This window comes from Nomia melanderi, chromosome 10, assembly GCF_051020985.1.
Source record: "Nomia melanderi isolate GNS246 chromosome 10, iyNomMela1, whole genome shotgun sequence".
NCBI classification, from domain to species: Eukaryota; Metazoa; Arthropoda; class Insecta; order Hymenoptera; family Halictidae; genus Nomia; species Nomia melanderi.
Window position 1 is genome coordinate 4,417,314 of NC_135008.1, and position 18,717 is coordinate 4,436,030.

Genomic DNA, 18,717 nt, shown 5'->3' on the forward strand with positions numbered 1-18,717 from the left:
TCCCGGCCATCCGGAATCCGCGATTCAATTTAAATATAAATTTAGTGCGGCGATAACCGCGTAACGATAAATTCATCCCTGCATAATTCCTCGGGGTATAGACCGCGCGCGCACGCGAATGCAGGAAACTAGAATTTTCGGGATCACGCGAGAGCCCTGTCCTCGCCCCCGTATGTTTCCGCGGCCCCTGATAGAATCATACGCCACGGTAACTTAACTTAAGAGCCATATGCGAGAAACTCGAAACTTCGTTTATCAGTCGATCCCCAATGGGACCGGACGTTACCGATGCGAAACGAACACTTAACCGGTCACGCTCGCAACTCAATTTCCAAGCGTCCGGCGCGCCGCCCGAAACCCGAACTATTTATACGAATACGCGATCGATGTCCTGCAGGAACCGCGGCTCGTTTCGCCGGGACAATCGTCATCGGTGTACCGAATGGTCATTCTTTAACAAGGTCAACAACAATCGATTCCTCCGGGGTTGGGCTGCGAGCACCACCGCCGCACGATCGACCCGAGCTTCTAAGAAATTTATCGATATTATAATGCCGGGCTTATTCGAGAGTGCATTCGTCTTTGAAGTCGCGTCGCGCTGTCACAACATCAAGCATTACCGAGAAATGCAAAGTCTTTGTGTAATAATTGAAAACCCGACGTGCAGCGGATTCGACGCGCCCTCTCGTACGAAACGACGGCGAACTAGCGATGATAATTTAAATCCATCAGGAATTATTCAAGCACGGTCACGGACATGTCGCGACGCGGAGTTGCAATAAAAATGTAAGCTAAAATTCAGCGAACACGGTTATTATTAACTTTTCGAGCTTACGCTCGAATGGAAATGTCCCTCGTTCGTTACTCGAGAAGAATAAACGAAGAATCGATCGCGTCGCGAACAGTAGAATAATAATAGCTTAACAATTGCGGCTATTACCCGTAAACGCTATCGAAGAGCGGAAACGGTATCGGGGTATCGCGTCCGCGGATCTTCGCTTTCGTTGCAGCGGGAATAACACGCTCGTAATTAATTGATCAGCGGCGGCCCGTTCTAATGTTAATGGCGCGAAATACAGTGTCATGTATTTTCAGTCCGCCTAATGCATTGCGGAACGGGTCATGCGTATCTTTTGATCGCGCCAACATAACCACGCCGCGTCGCGCCGCGCCGCGCCGTGCCGGGCCAGGCCAGGCCAGGCCAAGCCAGGCCAGACTGGGGCTGGGCAGGGCGCAGCGCGACGCGCTACGTTCGATATAAAGGATTGTTATTTACGGCACGGTTTATATTTCATCGGAATATAATGGAAAATGGACCCGGGCGTTATGCGGAACGTATAGTTTCCCTCTCTCGGCCCCCCTCGCTATCGGCGCGGCGTTTCCCCTCGGCCGTTCTCATTTCGGCGTGTGCCCAACGGTGCATTTTGACGTTTGTTCGTCGCTGAAATATGCGGCTATAAGCATCTCTGTAATTATTCGAACATTGTGGTCGCAGGCCGTTGCTGCGCGCTTTCCCGGCGATCTGAAATTATTAATCCGACGCCGGCGCGGACTCGGCACGATCGCGTGACTCCGAGCGAAAAATAAAAAGAGCGAGTCGTTCCGAATTGAACTCAGGGCGACCGGACTTCGGGAGTCGATAGAAATTTCACGGATCCCGTTCGTTATCGCGGGCTCCTTGAGAAACCCTCGCGGACCATTAATCTCGCGAGCCCGGGTCGCGATAACCGGTCGGTCGCGTTCATTTCAATTTTAAATTGTAGATCTTTATGAGCCGAGTGTATCGCGGTCGCCTTGATTTCCACACACCTGGTGTGCCGCTTTAGGTACCGACTCGAGCACCTCGTGAATTAAGTTCCCTATTGCGAGCCGGTGTATTAAGAGCGAGGCGTGCTCGACAATTTTCCGCGGTTTTGAAGCCGCGCGACGAGGGGGATCGCTGAACGCTCGGAAACGCATTAAGAGATACAACGTTGGGGGATCGTTTCGAATGGATCGCGTCGACGGTGAAAATGGTGGACGGACCGCGGAGGAAGCTGGAAAGTGGAGACGCGTCGTCTAATTTTCGCGGCGTGCGTCCATAAACACGCTTTACGAGCGCGGGCGACGCCGGGATCCGAGTTCAAGGAACGAATAAACATTTTAATAACGTGTTCCGGGGGCGCAAAGGGACCCCGGTAGAGCGAGGCCATCCCGGAAGGCGCAGTTTCCACCTGCCGAGCCTCCGTGTGTCCCGGTCCACCTAATTTCGCCGGGTTACGAGCGAGACCGCGGGAACTTTAAAAATTGACGCGGTCGGAACGAGCTCGCACGCAATTTAGCGAAAACTGCTCGGAAGACGGGAGATCCTTTGAAAAATTTGGCTAGACGCGTGACGGAAGGAGCGTCCAGAAAGTGGAAACTCGGGAGGACGGACAGTTTCGTGGAAAGTCAGCCGGAAATCGAGGGAACGGTGTTTCGCGCAAACGAGGGAGACCCGGGCAACGACGCATCCGGCCGGTGGCTCGCACGTTTGCCGGTTCGCTCGCTCGTTCGCTCGCTCATTTCGCCAACTTTTTCTTGGATGGAAAAGGTTGCACACGCGAGCGTCAAAGGATGCAATTTCCCGAGCGCAGCGAGACTAAGAGCGGCGAACTTTCGGGAATTCCGAGCCCACGCATCCACGCCTCGTGTGCACGTGCGTGGAAGAAGTTTTGCATGTCGGCCGCTCGGCCCGATCTCGCCGGGGCGAGCGAGTGCATGTTATCCGCGGAGGCCGGTGGATTCGCGAAAACTTCTCTCGGACCGTTTGCCAGCTACCCTCTATTTTTTTTTATTCCGTTCTCTTCTTTCCTCTCGTTTTATCCCGCCCCTCTTGCAACGAAAGCGCGCGCGGAGCGCTCGCGTGTCTGGCCGCGGACATCTCCGCTTCTCATCTTAGATACTTTCGACGTAGTTGGCCGACAGATGCGGAAAGACGAGTAGGAGGCGACACGGAAGGCTCGCGGAAGGATCAGCGGGGAACAACCCAAGGGAGCCGGGTTCTGGAGAGGCGGCGGCGGCGGCGGCGCAGGGAGGGGGTTCTATGAAAGTGGGCAGGCTACGGATTGTTACGAGAGCGGGTTTACGAGGTCCCGGCGGACAGGAAGCCAAGGAAAGGGGGACACGTCGCTCCTCTCGGAAAGGGGAAAAGCGTTATCTTACCGTGTGTGACTCGAATAACGAGAGCAAGCCGCCCGTGAAGTCCGCTCGCCAGACGTCTTATCGTGGCAACGTTAATGCGATTCCTGTTTCTACAATTCCGTGGACCTTCGTGCTCGATTTCGCCCTCGCCGGACACCCCGTCCGCTCCTCGCCGACTCGTTCGGCTCCGCGTCGATCGGCACAGTGTCCCCAAATCGTTTTTTATTGGTCCCGCCACCGAGAATTCCTAAGATTGCGGTCAGATCCTCGCCGTATACTCGGCACCGGACGCGCATCGTACGGCTGATCGGGTTCTTTAACCCCTTTTCGGACGTGGAGCACGTTGCAATGTAAATATCCTCTGTCGCGCTCGAGGGATCGGGGATGCTTCGGAATGGAAACGGAAAATTGGGGTGTCGGTTCGTCCGGCTAAGAGCGGACTATCATTTGGAAAATAGAAACGGAGCGTTTTGGATCGCATTAAATAAAAGCCGAGTACGACGGATCGAAAATTGATTCGCGGGTTACCTACTTTCCCGTTGTACCGCGAACGAAAGTTCCCTGAACGCTCGGGACGGAGGGAACGTTCGGGGAATAAGGATTCCAGGAACGTGTGCAACGGAGCGGTTGAGTGGCAGCCGCGAGTGCTGGTGAACGCGTGGGCGCGAGTGTTCTTAGAGGCGGGCAGTGCGTGAGAGAGTTTGAGAGGCAGCGAGTGAGCCCCGATTAGCGGGAGAGTACATTATAGCCTGGAGAGGAGGAGATGCAGCCTCGTTCCGAGCGCTCGTGCCATTATTTTTATTCGTTTCGAGCAATTATATCGCCGGCTAATTGTCGCCGCGAGAATATCGGGATTAAATTCGAAGACCTGGGCCTCTCGTTCGAACGAACCGCGGGTCGAAAAGGTCGAACAAGAATCTACGAGGAAAACGATGTTGCTCCGCGCACGGTCAACAATAAAGTTACAAGGGAGCGGGATGATCGAATCAATGAGCAGAAGTTAATTGGACAGTAATTGGATTGGATCCGGTATTATCGACGCGGTGCGCCGGGCGGAACGGGCGGCACACGTGGTCCGAGGGAAACGTCAGAAATGACAAACCCGAGTCGCGTTAATCTTTTGTTCCCCGCCGAGAGATCTCGATAGCGCTGAGACAGTCTTCCCAGCGCGGCGGCCATTAATTCAAACTCTAATCTCCGGCGTAGTTTCCATACTTTTCCGCCGATCCTCAATTCGCCGATTACTCCGTACGGAACCGTTGCGTCGCGAGATGCACGCGCGGATAGAGAGAGGTGCGAGGACGGCGGTGATTTCGGATCCGCGGAAACGCGGGATTTGTCGCGTCACCTATATTTATATCGTGACCCATTTCGAGCTTTGCCTCGAAGACCATCTGTAAATTATGCAGACATCGGCGGGTACGCGATATTAAACGCGTCCTCCGCATAATGTCTTCATCCATATGCAACGAGCATGCAGGAATTCCAAAACAGAGGGCCGTTAAAGGCAACAAAGAATTGCGAAGTAGACGTCGGATGGCGCACTTTAAGGAGCGAAGGTAAACGCGGCCCGCTAATACTTGAGAAATATCTGGCTCTCATCTCTCCTCGAGAGAACCTCCTCCCGGGGAACGTCGCGGCGGGATCGATGTTCCTTTGAGAATAGAACATTCCGCGAGAACGTCGGAATAAAAGTAAAAATATAAAGAGTCCACGGTACGTTTCATTAAACGGCGCGTTTAACGTCTTCCACCGTGAAATCGGCTGCGCCCGCGGAACGTTTCCGGCGGGCGAAGTTGATTTCACAGCCGCGGAACACGCCGGGACGTAATATCACAAAACTCCATTGACCAGAAGCGATTAGTCCGCGATTTAATTCCCCCTAAATTCGATTCCGACGCTAATAAATAGATTTACCGCAGCGGGGTTCAATCAACGCAATTTATACAACAAAATCGACAGCCAACCGATAATTAACAACCACGATTACACACAGAGTATACTAATCAGCGTGATACAGGGGCGCGGCGATGTCGCTGAATAAACCGGTAACAATATTCGGTACACAGAGTACGCCGGCCGACTGACGTTAAACCGAAATGAATCACTTAGCCGTTTAATCTGCCGATAAATTATTATCGGAACTTTTACTTTATCAGATCCGGTAACGAGAGCGTCGATTATCTTTTCATTAGTACCGACGCGCGCGCGCGCGCGCGGTGACGACAAAGGTCCACGGGAAAGAGTGGCGGCGACACGTCGCGCGGAAATTCGACGGGATTGGAAATCTGGCATTATTCCGCTTCCGTTCCCATGATTCAAGCACTTTCCTCCGATAATGTTTAACCGGTCGCGCGAGTCGATACTCGTTCGATTGACACGCAAGTGACAGCCGAAACAATTGCGCAATCTACACGGTGAATTCGGCGCGGAGACCCGATCGGCCGCGATTCGCCGCGAAATTCCTGCCCGGTAATTCCTGGCCCCGAAAGCGGCGATAATTCCTTCCCAATTATATCCCGGTCCGGTCAACACTTTTTCGCCTGCGCCGGAGCCGGCCCGTCAAACGCGCTTCCGGATTCCGAATTTGCCGGCAGATTACTTAGCCGGATCCGTGATGGATGGGAGCGACGCAACGCGAGCGCGGATATTTCAATTCGAAAGTGGATTTTATTTTCGACGCGACGCCCGTTACTCGGCCGCGTAGCGTCATGAGAAATTAATTTTTCACCGGACCGACGCAACTGTCACACAGACGTCAGCCACCGGCACACTTCGGGAAATTAGCAGAATCAAAATTTCATGCGGAACAACGGTGTTTCGGCAACAACCGGTGCCACCGATACCGAGCATCGTCGATTCGCTCTGCTTTCGGCGTCAACCGATTCCCGTCCGGGGCGGGAAATAAAAATACGCGGATTGCTATCGGAACATTTGACCAGTTGCGTAATCGACGATCTCATCCGCGGACGAAAACGAATTGAAAATCAGATACTCAAAATCCGAATGAAAAACAGAAATTCCTCAGACGCTAAGGGACAATTTTATCATTCGTCGACGAATCGACCGGTTGCCGAACGGACGACAGGTCGGAGGTGAAAAGAGGAGGCGAGCGGCCGAGCTGAAAATGAGTCGAAAACTGTTCAACTTTTACAGCCGATGCAAAACAGGCCGGCTTATCGCGCGCGCGTGCTCGCGCAGTGATTTATCCCTCAGGATGTCGGAACCTCCGCCTCTGGTTGCTGGCCTACATACCGGGAGAGTTATGCCCGCGCCGCTGCACCGTGTCACACGAGTCACCGCCGCGAGACGTACGAGGAAATAGGAGCATCACCTTGCACGGCCGTCGCAGGAAATTCCGATGACGGTGTCGAAACGCGAAACAACGTGGCGCGGCCGGCCCGCCGCGAAAACGCTGGACGATAACCGACCCCTCCGCCTCGTTTCGCGCCATGTTTTTTCCCCTGCATCACCCGGCCGACCGCCCACCGATATCGATCGAATCAACGATAAACGCGCGTTGATAAAGCTGCCTGCTACCGGTGTTGTTGTTGTTGTTGTTGTTGTTGTTGTTGTTGTTGTTGTTACTGCTGCTGCTGCTGGTGCTGCTGTTGTATCAGTTCGGTAATATTCGATGGATCGATCGATGTGTGTGCACACGTGAAATAGTACTATAGTGTCGCGATAGAATGGAGATTTTGTTCTGGATATTATAGGGCTTTGTGGCAGCGCTGATTTCTCTCGAGAGTTTTGTTTTCCACCGAATACTTTTGAATTCTCTACGAGGAACGAAGATTTTATAGACGCTCTGTGTATTTATTAATTACTTCTTTTATGCTTCAGAGAGAGAGATAGGATTGAATGGGTTGTCGTTAGTATTAATTTCCGAGGAATGGAACGTCTCTAATGGTTTTAATAATTGTGAAACGGTCCGGGACGCCAGTTTTTACATGCTCGGAGATTTTGACGAGGGAACAAGTGCTACTTGACAGACATTATACATTTTACGGAGCAACGGGAAACGCTCGAGGATTCGGCGAGCAATTTGTATATTAAAAGTATCTTCAAAGAGAATGACCTTTTCAGCGGGGCTGCTCCGCGGTGGGAACCGTTCGGATGCTCTACTTTAAATGCCCTGCGGCACGCATTACGGTTATTTCTATTTTACCCCTTTCCGAAGCGAAATTCCAAGACGAATTCAACAAGCTGAATGAAACGCGGCACCGGCGAACCACGCCCGAAATATTAATCGCAGGAGCGCCGGCGATAAATGAATGAATCCTTTGTGGGTCAAGCCAATTTGCTCCCCATTCTGAAACATGTGTACTTGCAGTTGCGCCGTCAATACCGAGCATCTCGTACATAATTGATCAGTAGTGCATTATTCGGCTCGTTAAATTCATTTCGGAGCGCACGGTGAAAACGAATTCGACAGGAACGGCTGGCTACAAAGCCAGACCGCGCGGTGAACTCGTCGTTAATCGTTATATTCGAACATCCGCTACAATTTTAAAGACAAACCGATGTCCCTTTAATCTTCGTTGCAACAGGATTTAATCGTGGAACGTTTAAAACTGACCAAATCGAGAAAGATTAATCACCCTTTGCTATCGAAACCTTTATCGAACTCAGAGATTAATGAATTTTTAACACTGAAACTGCCAAGGACTTGGAGTAGCTTATAATTTCTTATAAAAGTTGTGAAAGTTTCTCCAGACTTGTAGTTCATCTCCACTAATAGACATATTCTACAATCTCCACGGAAGCATCTTAATTCTAATAATAACGAAATAAGAATTCTATAATTAGTTATTTCGACTAGTCCCATAACATATGCACGAATACACATATTCTACAATCTCCACAAAAGTATCTTAATTCTAATAATAACTAAATAAGAATTCTTTAATTGATTATTTCGACCAGTCCCATAACATATCCACGAATACACATATTCTACAATCTCCACAGAAGAATCTTAATTCTAATAATAACGAAGTAAGAATTGTATAATTGATTATTTTGACCAGTCCCATAACACATCCACGAATACACATATTTTACAATCTCCACGGAAGGATTTAATTCAAATAACAACGAAATAGAAATTCCGCGACTGATCGTGTCGGCCGGTCCCACAGTTCCAGCGCTGACTGACGAGACGCAGTCACGTCGGAGCGCCTCGGTTTTGTTCCGAAAAACGTTCGCGGACGTTCTGAAATGATCAATGCGCGCCAGGTATCGCGGGGGTGCGGCGTAGCCGCGATATTCCGGGGAACTTCCGCCATTTCCGCGGGATTAATACAATTCCGCGGAACTTTAACAATCCGCGGGAGCCTGCTAAACTAAACGGATTTCGTTGCGCGAGGAAACGTCAATTCTGACGTACGCGTTTGATTTTAACAACTTGCGTATACCAATAAAGGGAGCCTCGGGCCGCAAGCGCGCGTGCTGCGGCCCCGTAACTGACGGCTTGACGTTTCCGCGGGGGCTGATGCGTACTGATTTCGGATTTCCATCGGCGCGTTACGGTTCACGCGGAAATCACGCCGGGTCACAATTAATTCCGGCCACCGGTGGTATCGTTCCGACGAAATGCCCTTAAATTAACGCCGCGACACCGCCAAGACGATCCGGCGCGACGCACCGAAATCCGTGCGTCCGCGTGTAAACAACCGAGTTAATTGATGCGCGTTTCAATGGCTTGTACATTCCGACAGAACGACATTGTTATCGTGTCACGGGAATTGGCTGCGCGTTCCCCGTTACACGGCCCCGCCTCTCTCACTTTTAACCCTTTGCGCCCGGAGCTGTACGCTGGAAATATTCAGCGTCCGCCGATAAGATATAAACGGCGTTCTTTGAAACCGAATGATGGGATAGTATCTATAAATTAAGAAATAAAGGAATTCTATTTCGATATTTCCAATATCAACGGATACCGTAAGATAACATGGTTACCCGTCGAGCGCAAAAGATTAAATCGGTCGATCGGTATTTTCGGTTGAACGGGAAACAGAATCAGAAGTAATTTTTCAAATAATCGATGTATAATTCTAGAAACCATTCGATAGTATTGACGGATCTCCAAGAAAGGAAACTCGATAATTGCTACTATTCTCCTTGCTAACAACTCCGCTGTATTCTTCCCTCAACTATTGACCCACTGACTTCCCCGCTCTCCCGTAATAACGGGGTACCAAAGTTTCCCACATGCGCGGATTAATATCAACAAGAAGTGAAAACGGTGAGCCGTGAACAGACTCTGCTCAATACCGTGCGCGTCGAACAAATTTTCGAAGTCGATTATCTCCGTACGGGAGACCCCTAATGAAAAAACTTCCCCGTGGGTTTTCAGCGTATTTTCCCATGTAGAATCCTTTAAAGGAATTCCAGAAATGATCGTCAACTTATCCTATTTCGGCCAATGCGTCCACAGTGCGCCCGACGCATTCTTCTCTCGGTGTATTAAGGAGAGGTTAAGCAGGGGAAGAGGTAGGGTTCGAAGGGGACCGAGGGGAGGACGAAAAAAGGAATTGGTTCCCGAAACTCTTTCAAACGTTATCTCTATTGACAGGCCAGATAACCGGCGGGGTATTCTGATCGCGCTCTCGAAACGATATCGTGTTCCCTAACCGTAATGCATGGACGTGTGCGCGGCATCGACGTGCATGCATGCACGCGCGCATGTACGCGCACACGCGTGCACGTTCAGGTATACACAGGAGGACGAAGAAGGGTGGCAACTGGATAGGCAGCCGGGGGTGTAACAAATAACGCCGGGCGCACTTATCTGAGTCATGCACTTTTCAGTGACAAGGGCGTATGATTTATTGCCTACAAGCTTGCTACAATGAGTCCAGGACGTGTTAAACTGACCGCGTTCATCATTAAAATTAATGGGTATTGGATACCGGCCGCGGACGCCGGAGGAAAGGGGGCCGCGGGATAACCGGGACAGATAGAGAGGCAGTTCCCGCGCAAAAAGGCGTCGTAATCATTTGCCCGTATTAATTATTCGCCGTGCGGCCGCCGATGCGCCGCGCGTTCCGCATAGACCGTAGGAACCGGTTCACGTGAAAGAATATCAAAGAGCCCCCCTCTCGCTCCTCTTTCTGTATTTGTTTTGTTCCCCCCTTCATCCCCGTTCCCCTCCTCTCTTTTTCATTAGAAATACTCTTATCCGCGGATTTCGCTGTCGGAAAAATCGGGGACTCCTTAACAAACGACGCTCTTCAAAGAAAAGATAGCTCTTCGATATCATCGAACGTCGAGGAATTCATCTCGCATTCCTCGCCGGGGAATATATAATTTCCTTTCTGGAATTCGCTCTTTTGTCTGAGTCAATCTGCTCGGAGTAAAGTCCGCGGAATATAATGAGGTTCGGGGTTTCATCGAGATGTTCAACCCGGCGCATAGAGAAACCCGTGCATCCAGCGGTTATCGCGATTAGCTGCGCCTTGATCGTTTGGTTTTTGTACGATTTTTATCTCTTGTCGGATAAATCCCTTCAAACTGAAGTATGTATGTATATATTCCTGTTCGCTAATTATGATTCTTGAATCTATTAACAGTCCGCTAATTGAATCGATCATTTCCTAGAACAGTATTCTCCGTTGCGAGACGGCCAGTTATTTCGAGTTCCGCGACCCGGGCGAACAGGATCAGTCGATTTTCGAGCGGAGTTCGGTCACGTTTAAATAAAATTCACCTTAGAAAATCGATACAGCGCCGGCCCCCTTCACTGAATTTTAACCTACGCGACGACGTCGAGGCGGCGGCGGCGGCGTGGGAGGAGGCGGGCTCGCGCGAATTGAAATTCGTAATACGCGGCGGATGTAAAACTTGCCGGGAGGTTCGTCGCGTACACGCGGCCGCGTAAAAAGCACTTCCGCGACGCGGCGCGTGAAGCTCCCGTGTCGCGCAACCCGCCGCAGCCATTTGCGTCAATCGTACGCGCCGGTGCATCTCAGGTGTTTAACGCTCGCTATCGCGAAATTGTTCCGGAACCGGCGTCCATTGTGCCCGGGAATATGAAACGTGTTAAACTAACCGCCAACATCCATTAAAATTAATGGGTATTGAATGGCGGAGATGGTCCGGCGAGATGCGCCGTGTGCACACGCGGCTGCATGCACACAGCCAGAAGTCGAACGAAGTGCCGCGCGTCGCCTGCGTCGATGGAGCACCTACGAATCCCCGGCATCAACCCTGTCGCTGCTGCGAACTACCCTCGTCGGAGTACTCGGACTTCCTCGAGCGACAAAGGGAACAAATATTAAATGGAGAAGCGATTAACGATGGATTCGTAATAAACGTCTGCGGGAACGGCTCGTCGAACATTCCTCCCGATCTCATCGAAAGATGCGGCGCATATAGATTCCAGTAACAATAACCGTCTAAAGTAAAGACGAACGGTCTCAATAATGGACGACTGCAGACGAATCTTAATCCGTTGTCTTAAGGTTCCATTGACAGCCCTGGAAGGGTTACTTCGTTTTTAATAATCTTCCGACTTGAAACGCAACGTTCAAATATTCACAGTCTCGATGGACGAGTAACAGAAGTAATGAGAGAACCGGTGTCCTATGCTTTGATCGATCGCCAACACGTCCTCGAGAATCATCCGAGACAGTCTGTCCGAGAGAGGTTCCACCTCGCATCCCCACGGTTCTGGCAACAGCGACGGCTTTTTCAGCGCGACAGTAGCGAGATGAATGTTGAAATATTGAAAGGAAAAGCCCCATGTCGTTTCCCGCGGAACAAGCGGCGCGGGCGGAATTTCCTTTCAATGGGGAACGGAACGTTTAACCGGGCAGCGGACGGACACGCGGCCGAGTCGAGGGTTCCTCGGCGGAGATCGCTAATTCCGCGGAGAAAGGATCCCCACCTGGCCGTAACGACCTCCCGCGTCTCGCTTCGAGTTATACTTGACCCAGTGCGACCCGTGCCGGCAATCGGTTTCCTTCGCCGCGGAATTTTTCCCCGATATCCGGCCGCCCGTGCGAAACTTCCGAGAACACGGCTCGATAATACGTATGCAAGCCGCGGGGGCCAGCCCCGATGAAAGAATCAAGAATTTACTTATCAATTTTACGACGTCCCGTCTGCGTTCATTATTCACGGTTCTTGTTTTACCGGCGCCGCAACATTGTATGCAATAACGGGCCGCACTCGTCGAGTTTATTTATAAACGGTCGACCCCCATCCGCCACGCTTCTCGGTCCCTCCCCGCGTTTCCACCCTTAATTTTCCGCGCTCCGTTTGCAATTTTCATGAGTTCGCGAAATAAAGTCTGGAACGATAGGTCGCTGTTACATAATGAAAATTCCCCGAAGGCTGGGGCCGCGATTCCGCAAAAATATTGGAATATTCCTGTGACCGGGTGTGTCGCGATTGGTTTCTAATTGACGGCAACGGTCGCGTCGGTCCGCCTCGAACGTGAAATTAATTTCGAGCGGGCGTGCATCTTGGATTAAATCGAACCGCTCCGCTCGCATTCGGAGCGTGGAATTTTGATACGTTCCCTGTGTTCGATTCGCAAAAGTTGGCCACTCGTTTTCGATGCTAAGAGGATCACGATCCACGCACGCCGGCCGACAGGAATCACAGATTCTCTTTCGCCGGGCATTATGACGAAGGCTGAACCGCGCTCGTGCATGCGATTCGAGTCTAACGCGGCTCCCTAATGAACCACGTTGCAACAATGAAATTTCATGGACAAGAGAGCCGGGGGGAGGCGAGAGGGCGCGAGGCGGGGAGGAAAACAGCCGCGGCAAGGCGGAGGAGCCTTAGGTAGAGGTAAATCGATCTGTCGGCGCACGTAACACTCGGTTAAGTAGCGCGTTAAAACTCCGCGAACGTTCCGGGTATGCTTTCAGCATATTTGCATAGGACTCTACTTTGTGGCGGATGCACGTACACGCGTGCCGGACGACGTGTACGACACGGAGATGCGCCCCGGACGTTTGTATGGTCACGTGAGGCGACGCTGGAATCGAGCCGCGGCGCCACGAAACTCTCTCGCGACGCCGGGTCACTTAACCCTTAAACGGGGCGCCCGGTGGAACGCGCTGAAAAGTGGGTGAAGCTTCGAAATTTCAATTCTCTTTCGAAAAACAAACGACCGAGTCCTTGGAATGTTCGTTCCCTCAGACGTTTCGTAGCGTTCGCTGCGAAAATGTAATTGTTCGATGAGACGAAGGATTTCTGTCGTCGTTGGTCGATCGCTTTATGGAGATGCATTCGTGCGTTCGCGGGTTAAGAAGTTAGAGTGTTCCGTCGGAAGAAAACGGTAACGGAGTGCTGTTGCAAAGGTATGATCGATCGTCCGGCGGAGAATCGATGATGATTGCCGGACTCATTTGTCTTGGCACATCGCGCGATCCCCCAAACACGTTCCCGGATCGCGTGACGAGTTTGAATATTTAGGGGCTTCCCGGAGAAATTCAGGCACGTATGGAGATTTCTTCGGTAGTTCGATATTTCCCGAAAACGGGGAAAATTCAGTTCATTCATTCGCGAGCTAAATCGCGCGGAAAGTGTCTAGAGATGTTGAAAGTATTAGTCGAAATTATCAAATTACCGGTGGCGTTTGAATAAATTGAATTTAGTTCGAAGTTGTAGCAAAGATGAATCGAAGCAGCTGGTATCCAGCGGAATCGGTAACTTCCTTTTTCCAACGGAACACCGTTAATTGCGAGACTCTCCGAACTCCTCGCGGAACACGGTTTCATAGTCCTCGTTATTTACAGTTTTATCAGGAGTTCTGGAATCTCCGGGCCGTTGGCACAATTATTCCCCCGGGGGAAGATTAAATATACAAATGTAATAGAAATTAACTATGCTCGGGATACTCCAAGTTCTCATCGTTCCTCCTTCATATTTCCATAATTGAGAGGAAAATGCAAACGGCACTGTTTTAGATCGGCGAGCGGACCGTGAAGTATCCGAGGGAATTTGAACATTTCATTCCGGGCTGGTCGATAAATTAAAGAACAACATTCTACGTTACAATTGTCAGAGCAATTCGATATCGGTCCCATTCTTATTAAACTTCGCGCTAATAAAAACACGTGATCGGCTCCGTCGCAGGGAAATCAATTGTTTCAATAATGTGAAACGTAATATTCCGCCGATACCGGTGTCCTTAAACTGTCCCCGTTCCTCGGACTTGTGTAATACGTTGCCCGAAAGTAATTGGAATGAAACATCTATCGGAAACACATACGCCCGCCTCCTTATCGATACACGTCCGAACACGTCCGATTAATCGCGAACACGTCGGGATCCGTACGAATACTGGAACACGTTACCCTCGTGTCTTTCTTTTTCGCGTCGATGCTCGCAATGATAGAAATATTTGGAACCCGAACGAATAAACAACGTTCGGCCGAGAGTTGAACGACTCCGCGCCGGCCAACCTGCGGCGGAATAAAGTTAGCTTCGATGCACGAAAGGGGTGGTGGAAAATGGTCAAACGTTCAATTTGCTATTCAACGTTCCTCTCGGCGATTCAGTTACGTAGAGTTCATATATCGAGTTAAATTTATTACCGACCCCATTCGTTTCTATTTAATTCTTAATTTCAGCACTCGGCGTCGCGCGCAAATTAGATTATAATTGCGGGCGCACAAACCGGACGGCGCCTTTCGCTTTTTTCTCTGCTCCCCTCCCTCTTTTTTTTTGTACAACTAAAATAAACGACGGCCCGGCGTCGTGCGCGATGTTATTTCGGCCGAAAACGCCGGTTCACGCGTTACGATCCAAAAATTAACGTGTATTAAAAGCGGCGCGTGACTTATCATACCGCGAAATGAAGTTATGCCGTGGAAATTGGCCGCGTTATGCTCTAATAAAAGCGAATCACGTTGTTCGTATAACTCGCGGTTACCGCGATGTCGCCTAAGTGGATCATTTCAACCTATATCATTGGTAATGCGCGGATAAAACTCGCGCCGCCGCCGCCGCGCCGGTGTAACACGCTCCAGCCAGGGACGGGGAGGAGTTTACCCGTTTCAAAAACTACGAAAAGTTAATTAAATCGGGCACACGGCCGAAACGCGCATAGGTCGCTGATTTAATCGGCGATTACGCCTCGGCGAATGTTCCGCGGCTACAACGCGGCCGGCCAGTTTTATAAAACCCGCCAGAAACCGTGGCCGTGCGTCACGTCGCTACAGCGACGCATAAAATGAAACCAACGAAACCGTAAACCGTACGGACCCCGAAATTATCGGCGCGAAAAAGTTGTCCCCGTGACCGGCGAATATTTATGGCCAGTTAACGAGAAAATTCTTCTCGCGTTCGTTGTGTTTGTCCCCCGAAGATTTATGGACAATTTGTTTGTAAAAAACCCTGTTTAACGATGCGGTAACTGTAACCGGGCTGCGAATTTTAATGGACGTTACGTAACGAACGGAATGGGGGAATCGTTTCTTTCGTCGAGCAGAACATTCCGTGAAAATAAAATAGACGTCTTGGAAACTTTCGTTAATATGCACGTTCTCTTCGATTCCGCGGAGTTTCGTGTATTATGAATACGTAAACATCTGCTACTTAAATATGAGGCTTCGTAGGAGCACGAAGAATTGATCGATAAGGAGACGTTACAGTAGCTTCGCCAGCAAGATAGCAACGCGTGAGGTCAACCGCGTCCCGAGTATCCCGAGAGTGTTTACCAACCGTCCTAATGAAGTAAAATATTTATCCGAGTCCGGCTCCGCCGATAACCGACTGCCGAAAGAACGTCCCGCATAGCGTTCCGGTTGACGCAGTGGCGCCAAACAGACCGTTAGCCTATTTCTCGGGGCACGTAACCCCCGGGATCCCCGTTCGCCGGCAGTCGATTATAATTTCATTTTGCCGAATTTCCCGCGATTAATGTGGCCGCGCGGCACCGTACCCTCTAATTAAACCCGCGCGTACAAACCGGAACGCACAGCTTCGAAATCCGGCGTTCGTTCGATCGATCGCGGACCACTCGTAACGGCGCGGCGAAGAAATCGATCAGCGGCGGCAACGTTTTCAGGCCCGTTAACCGGCCGACACTCACCTCAATTCGATGCTCTGGTTCCGTTTATCATTGATGCTGACGATCACGTCACGAGGTTGTATGGTGTTGTCGTCGTTGCACTTCGTGGTGGTCACTTTGCCGCACGAATGTTCACCGAGATCGAGGAAAGAACCAGTCCGCGTTTACGCGCGCTCCGGCGCGTCGCCCCGGCTGCTCGGCGGAGACGTCCGCGAGACGACGATCGTCGACGGGAGTAATCGAGCGGCACGCGGTTCGATCGCGACTCGAACGACCACCGGGTATCGGCTCCGAGAAGAATCGCACAGTCAGTGGCGAAGGAACCTGGCAGTTCTCATGACACAGCACAGAAACTCTCTTCTCCGCACTCGCTTCCCTTCGGTTTGTCCGGGACACACGCGACGATCACGAGAAAGTTCCCGCGAGTCTCCAAGACCGACACGAACAGAGTATATCCAGAAGAAGTATCCTGCTGAGCGATTAATCGACGCACGATCGCGAAACGAACACGAGTACGCGGGACAGGGGGCGAGAGTAGTTGCACTGGCGACGATCTACGCGGCGACCGTCACATGTATCCGCGGCGAGGACCGCTCGAAGGATCGACGGGGCTCTCCGCCAGCTGATCCGATCGCGAGGATCGAGGGAACCGAGGATCGCGCACCTACGAACGAACGGGCGAACCAACGAACGAACCGGGAGCCCCGGTAGCAGGGAGGAGCGTGCGTATTTACCCGCGCCGACGACGTAAACACTCCGCGCGAAAGCTCTCGACTGGCTCGGCAGGGATGACCGAGCGGGCAGAGTTCGGCGGTACGCGCAAGTAGCTCGGTAACGCGGCTCAACAGTGCGCAAGCTGTGCTTTTGTGCGGCAGATGCAGCGCCCGGTGGAATCGGCTGGCTGACAGTTGCTCTCCCCGTTCCTGTCGGCCCGGTAGTCCTGCCTCAATGCCTCGTGGCTGGCCCTAATCTCATCCGGAACTCGGTTCCGTCTCCTCGGTCACGGTATTCCCGTCTCTCCCTCTCTCTCTCTCCGTGTTTCTGTCACCAACTCCCCGAACCTGCTACCGTTCCTCATTCGAACCCAACGCGTAAACTCTGCCTCGTCCCGCGGTCCCTGCGCAGCGGCTCACCCTTATCCCTATCTGTCGCCAGACCGACTGACTACGACTGACCGTTCGACCTGTGTACCTGCGCCGCGGCAGAGCGGCCACGGTGGATCGCGAAAAGTAACTGGCGAGCCGACCGACCCCGATTGCCTCGAGTCTGCGCCCTAGCGACATTTCTCGTGTACCGGATATAAAATATAGACGGCAGCTACCGTGTACGTGTACCTACGCGTCTCTCGCGTAGCTGGCTCTCCGTTCTGCTCCATTCTGCTCCATTCCGCTCATCCGGCCGCTTCAACCTTCTTTCCTTTCCACCCTCTCCTTCCCCGTCCCTTTATCTCGCACCCTTCGTTCCTCGGTTCACTTTGCCCGCGCGCCGTTCCGCCATCCTACGCGCCCCTCGAAAACGAAGAAACGAAGAAACCTAACCCCCGGACTTCTACTTTCTCCGACTCTGACCCCCTCCCCCTCCCCCTCCCGTTCCCCTTGCAACCCCTCGCTCTTACTTCCTTCCTTCGCTCTTTCTTGTCTCTCCAGCGATACTCCCGTGTCGTTCCGCCGGCGCCTTTCTCTTTCTTGCGCGCACCACGTCGCTGTTTGCTTGTTTCCTGCCGCCCGGCCGACCCCCTTTCGCCCAGCCCCTTTTCCTTTTCGTCTGTTTAGCTTTTTCGACTCTTCCGTCCCCCGCCGCGTCCCGTTTGATCCTGCATACTTTCTCTTTCTCGCCGCGCCGCGCCCCGTTTCAGCGGGCTCCCGTCACTCGGGGCTCGACGCGATTCTCTGATTCGTTTTTCTTGCTGTTGTTGTTGTCGTCGTCGTCGTCGTCGTCGTCGTTGTTGTTTATAGTCGAAGCTTTATGCCCTGGGACTAAAGAAGACGCTGGAGGCGACGGCCGCTGCGCGCCGCGCTGACTACTCGGGTACTCGGCTCTTCGCGCGACGGGGTTCGGAGTTTAATTGTACGTCTGCTGTTTTCCGTTTGAGATGTTTATTGGGGAGATCGTAATATAGGGTGCACAAAGTTTTCAATAAAGGTAGGAACGCCGGGGAAGGATTCGAATTACGATCTTGCGATCCGGTACGCGGATGGAGTTAATTAATTGACTCGAGGCTCGCGATGTCGGTATCGACTAGGAAATGTTATGGAATTGTTTATGATACGGTAGCGAGTAACATATACACTGCATCCAATTTGAGGAATGCAATTTTATCGAGGGGCAACGCACTCCGCGATTTCCCCAACGTTTCAGCTACTGCGTGCCACGAGGTTACGCTTTAATGTAAATAAATGCAAGTCGATGAACCCGATATTACCTGATATACCTAGCGTTCGGTACTCGAAACCTAGTATTCGAAGTCCTATTTATGTTGGATCAATTTACATCCTCTCTGAAGCGATGTTACAACCCATTTG

General features: G+C 51.5%; 1 protein-coding gene across 4 annotated transcripts in view; it reads right to left on the bottom strand.

Annotated features, from left to right (window-relative positions):
• Positions 1–17,408, bottom strand: part of Ten-a (Teneurin-a transmembrane protein) — a 587,521-nt gene extending 570,113 nt beyond the window's left edge. For all 4 annotated transcript variants that reach the window (XM_076371185.1, XM_076371187.1, XM_076371186.1 and 1 more), the window contains exon 1: positions 16,217–17,408. The gene's annotated coding sequence lies outside the window, so the exon portion shown is untranslated. The remainder of the gene's footprint in view (positions 1–16,216) is intronic.
• Positions 17,409–18,717: the final 1,309 nt, after the last annotated feature.